The sequence below is a fragment of the Scomber japonicus genome, chromosome 17 (genome assembly GCF_027409825.1).
Source record: "Scomber japonicus isolate fScoJap1 chromosome 17, fScoJap1.pri, whole genome shotgun sequence".
NCBI lineage: Eukaryota > Metazoa > Chordata > Actinopteri > Scombriformes > Scombridae > Scomber > Scomber japonicus.
Genome location: NC_070594.1, coordinates 2,617,310 through 2,624,614, shown reverse-complemented (window position 1 = coordinate 2,624,614; position 7,305 = coordinate 2,617,310). Strand labels below are relative to the sequence as shown.

Below are 7,305 nucleotides of genomic sequence, written 5' to 3'. Positions count from 1 at the left end.
TTGTCTTTCCTTCCTTCCTTCCTTCCATGTGTCCTTCCTCCCTTCCTTCCTTCCATCCTTCTTTCCTTTCTTCATTCCTTCCCTTTTTCCTTCCTCCCTCCCTTCCTTCCTTCTTTCCTTCCTTCCGTCTGCCTGCCTGTCTTTCCTTCCTTCCATCTTTTTAATAGTCCGGCCCACATGAGATCAAATTGGTCTGTATGTGGCCCTTGAATGAAGATGAGTTTGACACCTCTGGTCTATAGGGTTTCTACTGTATGTATGTATATATATGTGTGTGTGTGTGTGTGTGTGTGTGTGTGTGTGTGTGTGTGTGTGTGTGTGTGAGGGACAGAGAACAGAAGCAATATCTATTTCTGTGAGATTCAGATTCTTTTTCTTTATCTTTCTCGTCCTCGGGGGGGAAACTGTTCAAAAGGTCAAAAAACATCATCAACAGGAAACAAAAACAGACCTTCAAGACAAGACTTTAAGACGGATTGCACGAAACAGGTGACAAATACAACAATATAATATACTTTATCGTCCCACTTTGGGAAATTTGTCTTGGACTCAGCAACTGTGACATGAATGCCTTGACAACCAAACCAGCTTTAACATCCCAACAGCTAGTCCTGTATGAAGAGCTCGACATCAACATCGTGTTCAAGATTCAAATACTTGACATGGAATAACAAGAAAAGACAAACTGGCACAGGACAAAGGGAAACGCAGACTATACACACACACACACACACAAGGTAATGGGAAACAGGTGGAAACAATCAGACCAGTGGGAAACACACAAGGGGGAAGGAGGAAGTTACCTGAAACGAGAGGAGAGTAAGATTTCAAAATAAAACAGGAAGTCACAAGACAGACAAAACTAAACATAACTTAAAACTGTCTGCATGACCACGTGGCCTAAAGGACAAGGCGTCTGACTTCGGATCAGAAGATTGAGGGTTCGAATCCCTTCGTGGTTGTCTGTCCTCTCTTCTGTAGTACTTGTGTCTGTTCAGGAAGAAATATTCCAATGAGAAGCTTTGAACACCAAGCAATGGGACAGTGCTGATTATGGATGAAAACAAGACATAGTCACAGAGATGAAGGTGTGGAAGTATGACAGTGCAGAGGTGTGTAACCTTCCTCTGATTTTTATGGGGACATTCAGCAGGAGGAATCCTTTGAATGAAGCCTTGGTGTGTTTTCTTCTTGAGAAGAGACAACAGAAAAGAAGGTAATGGAGAATGCGGGCATCGATCCCGCTACCTCTCGCATGCTAAGCAAGCGCTCTACCATTTGAGCTAATTCCCCTTCTTCAAGACTTTAGCAAGCCTGGTTCGCTCGATGTCTGAAAGCAAAGGAATGTCTTTCATTGTATAAGGGACGTGGTTGTAGATAGAAAGGCAGCAACGGGCCTGTTAGCTCAGTTGGTTAGAGCGTGGTGCTAATAACGCCAAGGTCACAGGTTCGATCCCTGTACAGGCCAGGCTTCATTGTTGCAGAGGGAGAACATCTGGTGAAGACCTTCAGATGTAAAGCTGGCAGTGTTTTCAACTCAACTCAAGGAATGTGCAACACTGCCCCATCACCTCACACATGGATCCCATGAAGGCAAAAGCTTGATCTTCCAGATCTTGCTTCTCCTCACTGTTTGTCGGTAGACTCGGACCTTCGCCCCGTTCAAATGTACACGTCACTGTCTGCATGACCATGTGGCCTAAAGGACAAGGCGTCTGGTGATGATGATGATAAAGATGAGTCTGCTGAGACTGATGAAGATAAACTGATGAATCCAAGTTGAAGCACTACAGCAGAGAGGGAGAAAACATATTTAAGAAGAACAGCTGGAATATGATGAGGCTGGAGATTAAAGGTGTGTCAGTGAGAAATAAAGAAAGACATAAAGAGGAAATAAAGGAATAAAAGTATAGATGAGAGCATGTAGAAAGAAAGTCCTGACTGGAGCTTGGTTAGGCTTCATTAAGCACACAGTCTGTAGGACCCATCACAGCACTCAGGATGACTTTACAACTAAAGAAAATAAGATGAATATAGTAATAAACCAGAAGTTTCCTTTAAAGAATAAATCCCCTGCAGATATGTTTTAAGATATTTAAAACGCCTGAATAATGATGTGTGTCTGATGTGGTGCTCCAACATCAAAAAGTAGAATTAATGTGTTAAATATAAATATAACATCGAGTCTCTTTTCACTCACTGAAAAATGCAGAATCTGTTCAAAATGCAGATACTTCCTCTCAAAAGTTAAACTTCTAAATAGAAGAAGTCTCAATCTGAGGGAGGATGAGTTTATATAAAACCTGCAGATCAGATACGTAGAGTTGGTTTAAACATCTCATTAGATAGAAACTCAATCAGCTGCTCCTCTTCATCACCTGCAGCCTGCTTCAATAAATCTGGTATCTTAACACACTTTGAGGTTGACTAGACTAAAGCCCAATTTCCACCGGGTCCGTCAGCGGCGTGTTACAGCTGATCAGTGCCACTATAATCAATGAGAGTGTCTCCACCAGGAACGTCCCAGCAGCGGCTCTCCGCTCAGCGCTATCAATAAGCAGCATTTCTATTTTTGACGGAGCTGTTTCTAACTTGCGACAAGCTCAACAGAGCAGATCGTACCAGACAGGAAGTCAGACACAGAATCGGCATAATAATAAAACTTCCGTCTTTCAAAATAAAACAACCCGTGCAGCCTCCCGATCCTACTACAGTAAATACGGTAGACTAGCTACTACAGTCATTACAGTAGACTAGCTACTACAGTCATTACGGTAGACTAGCTACTACAGTCATTACGGTAGACTAGCTACTACAGTAATTACAGTAAACTAGCTACTACAGTAAATACCGGTAGACTAGCTACTACAGTCATTACGGTAGACTAGCTACTACAGTCATTACAGTAGACTAGCTACTACAGTAATTACAGTAGACTAGCTACTACAGTAATTACGGTAGACTAGCTACTACAGTAATTACAGTAGACTAGCTACTACAGTCATTACGGTAGACTAGCTACTACAGTAATTACGGTAGACTAGCTACTACAGTAATTACACTAGACTAGCTACTACAGTAATTACGGTAGAGTAGCTACTACAGTAATTACAGTAGACTAGCTACTACAGTAATTACGGTAAACTAGCTACTACAGTAATTACGGTAAACTAGCTACTACAGTAATTACGGTAGAGTAGCTACTACAGTAATTACGGTAGAGTAGCTACTACAGTAATTACAGTAGACTAGCTACTACAGTAAATACGGTAGACTAGCTACTACAGTCATTACAGTAGACTAGCTACTACAGTAATTACAGTAGACTAGCTACTACAGTAATTACAGTAGACTAGCTACTACAGTAATTATGGTAGACTAGCTACTACAGTAATTACGGTAGACTAGCTACTACAGTAATTACACTAGACTAGCTACTACAGTAATTACGGTAGAGTAGCTACTACAGTAATTACAGTAGACTAGCTACTACAGTAATTACGGTAAACTAGCTACTACAGTAATTACGGTAAACTAGCTACTACAGTAATTACGGTAGAGTAGCTACTACAGTAATTACGGTAGAGTAGCTACTACAGTAATTACAGTAGACTAGCTACTACAGTAAATACGGTAGACTAGCTACTACAGTCATTACGGTAGACTAGCTACTACAGTAATTACGGTAAACTAGTTACTACAGTAATTACAGTAGACTAGCTACTACAGTCATTACAGTAGACTAGCTACTACAGTCATTACGGTAGACTAGCTACTACAGTCATTACGGTAGACTAGCTACTACAGTAATTACAGTAAACTAGCTACTACAGTAAATACCGGTAGACTAGCTACTACAGTCATTACGGTAGACTAGCTACTACAGTCATTACAGTAGACTAGCTACTACAGTAATTACAGTAGACTAGCTACTACAGTAATTACGGTAGACTAGCTACTACAGTAATTACAGTAGACTAGCTACTACAGTCATTACGGTAGACTAGCTACTACAGTAATTACGGTAGACTAGCTACTACAGTAATTACACTAGACTAGCTACTACAGTAATTACGGTAGAGTAGCTACTACAGTAATTACAGTAGACTAGCTACTACAGTAATTACGGTAAACTAGCTACTACAGTAATTACGGTAAACTAGCTACTACAGTAATTACGGTAGAGTAGCTACTACAGTAATTACGGTAGAGTAGCTACTACAGTAATTACAGTAGACTAGCTACTACAGTAAATACGGTAGACTAGCTACTACAGTCATTACAGTAGACTAGCTACTACAGTAATTACAGTAGACTAGCTACTACAGTAATTACAGTAGACTAGCTACTACAGTAATTATGGTAGACTAGCTACTACATTAATTACGGCAGACTAGCTACTACAGTAATTACGGTAGACTAGCCACTACAGTAATTACGGTAGACTAGCTACTACAGTTATTACAGTAGGCTAGCTATTACAGTCATTACAGTAGACTAGCTACTACAGTAATTACGGTAGACTAGCTACTACAGTCATTACGGTAGACTAGCTACTACAGTCATTACGGTAGACTAGCTACTACAGTAAATACAGTGGACTAGCTACTACAGTAATTACAGTAGGCTAGCTACTACAGTCATTACAGTAGGCTAGCTACTACAGTCATTATGGTAGACTAGCTACTACAGTAATTACAGTGGACTAGCTACTACAGTAATTACAGTAGACTAGCTACTACACTAGCCTGGTGGAAATCCCCAGTAAGACTTTTTCTTCTTCTGGTGCATTTATTCTCTTTCTATCCATGTTTGTTCGTCCATTCATCTTCAACACTTCTGATATCGCTCTCTGACTTACTGAATGTCTGTATATAAGCTAAATAATGCCGAGTGTGGTAAAGAAACACAGGCTGACTCTTAACCCTCCAGATGGTCGGTCCGTGCCTGATCTTTGGGATCCACAGTCCTGTTTTATTGGGTGTTTGTGTAGCTTGTGGTTATTTATGAGGTTACATGCTTCCTCCCTCTTTTCCTTCCTCCTTCCCTCCTCCCTCCCTCCCACCTAGCTTGTGGTTATTTATGAGGTTACATGCTTCCTTCCTCCCTCCCTCCCTCCCTCCCTCCCTCCCTCCTAGCTTGTGGTTATTTATGAGGTTACATGCTTCCTTCCTCCCTCCTTTCTTTCCTCCTTCCCTCCTTCCTCCTTCCCTCCCTGCTAGCTTGTGGTTATTTATGAGGTTACATGCTTCCTTCCTCCCTCCTTTCCTTCCTCCTTCCCTCCTTCCTCCCTCCCTCCCTCCTAGCTTGTGGTTATTTATGAGGTTACATGCTTCCTCCCTCCCTCCTTTCCTTCCTCCTTCCCTCCTTCCTCCCTCCCTCCCTCCTAGCTTGTGGTTATTTATGAGGTTACATGCAGCCTTTTGCTCCACAGCCAAATGCTCCAAACTGCTTTATGCTTTGTTGCATCCGGTTCAATACTCATTGTAAACGGCGGAGTCAGCATAGAAACTCTATACCTTGTTCAAAATTTAGTGGTAAGAAGAAGAAGATTTGTAGAGGAGGAGGATTATTTTAAAGTGTAAATTTAGCCCATTCATCTTTCTTTGCAGTTTGGGAAGTCTTTTTTTTTCTTCTTCTTGCACCTACAGTATATGTGTTGATGGTGTTGTTGTCTCTGCTCCCATTTAAACTCAGTGATTTATTCTTTGTTTCATTAAGTAAATGGATGAATAAAAACATAAAGGGAGGGAGAAAAAAAGTGATTGCATTGTCAGCGACTACACTACACTACACTCTGCCTCCATTTGCTTGATTTCTTAGCGATATAGGAGAATAACCTGCACCGCTGTTCATTACCGCTTTATTCTACTTTATCTTTCATCCTCGGCGCTGCATCCTCAGAGTACAAGACAAATTTCCCTCAAACTACAATAAAATGTATCTTAATCTGAAACTGGCCTAAGCTGGGTTTCCTGTAGAGCGTCTCCTCCATCAGAGTGAGTGAATGAGACGTGCAGGTACACAGATAGCACTGAAATATGTGACAGGTATGGCTGATAAATCACGAGTCTATCTCAGGTTTCAGCAGCCGTGCACTTAAAGAGAGAAGAAGCATCGCTGGCTGCTGCAGCTTTATGGCGGGGAGATGCATCCAGGTGACAGAAGCAGACATGTTGGAGGGTTTCTGCTAGTGTTGAAGTCAAGACCAACCAACCGAGACCAGAGAGTACAGAGACCGAGACAAGGCCGAGAACCTCAAACAGTGACCGATCTCGAGTCCTACAACACTAGTTTCTGCACTTTAACCGACGAAGAAAGTCGAGTTTTCAATTGAAGTGGAAGAAGACAACCTACTGACTAAACACAGAACACGACTACTCAGATGATGATTTTTATTAATCTTCCTGTTTTCTTCCCATCGACTGTCCAACTTTGGTCTTCTCTGGTCAATTTTGACTGTTAAGGCCCATTTATGCTCAACATACGTACCAAAATGTATCCGTCCTTTTCAAACGATGTTACCGTCACTGCTCACATACTTCCATGCGTCCTTTACGTTGGCATGGATGTTAACCAATACATCCACCAGGGGGCAGCGCAGAGTCAAAACCAAACATGGCGACTGTGGAGGAGATATTGATAATGTTCCTCTTGCATAAAAGACAAACACGATATTGTAGGGTTGACCGGCGGTGATTTTAAGTTTCTAAGAAGGAGCCATGAGATGGAAGTAAAATTTCCACCAAGGTGGTATTAATTGTTCTCCCAACAGGCTGCATGACACCAACACTGAACTGAACCTACATTAAAAAAAAAACCCTGGCTGCCTTATATACCCTCCCACTGCAGGACATTAGCCAGACCAGCCCACCGAGTGTAGGTGAGACCACAATCATATTATCTAATAAATACTTACATAAAACCATCCTCAATAGCATAATAGAATAAATATTAACATACATACAAACTCCTATCCTGACTCAATCACATCCACATGCATAACCATCTACATGAACATTGCCCTAACTAACCCCAACCCCCCTCCCCCTCCTTATCTAGGAGCAATGGTTTGCTCCTAGAGCTTTTAAGGAGCCTCCTTGGACCAGTTCACCTTTTTGCCTGCTGAAGAGACAACCAAGAAAGAGGTGAGTACAACATTATTTCCTCAATTGATACACACAGATGAACAACTCAATATACACACTAAATATCCTGCCTTGCACGGTGACGACCACTGGAGGGGTACCACTAGGGGTTTTCATTTCCACATAGGCAGGAAGGCCAGTCCCTCCCCCGTGCTCC

The 7,305-nt window shown here is 41.8% G+C and overlaps 2 non-coding genes across 2 annotated transcripts; both read left to right on the top strand.

Moving 5' to 3' along the window:
- Window positions 1-889: 889 nt before the first annotated feature.
- trnar-ucg (transfer RNA arginine (anticodon UCG)) lies at window positions 890-962 on the top strand. The gene has a single exon. It is a non-coding gene; the product is annotated as a tRNA-Arg (tRNA).
- A 432-nt stretch (window positions 963-1,394) lies between these two features.
- Window positions 1,395-1,468, top strand: trnai-aau (transfer RNA isoleucine (anticodon AAU)). The gene has a single exon. It is a non-coding gene; the product is annotated as a tRNA-Ile (tRNA).
- The last annotated feature ends 5,837 nt before the right edge of the window (window positions 1,469-7,305 follow it).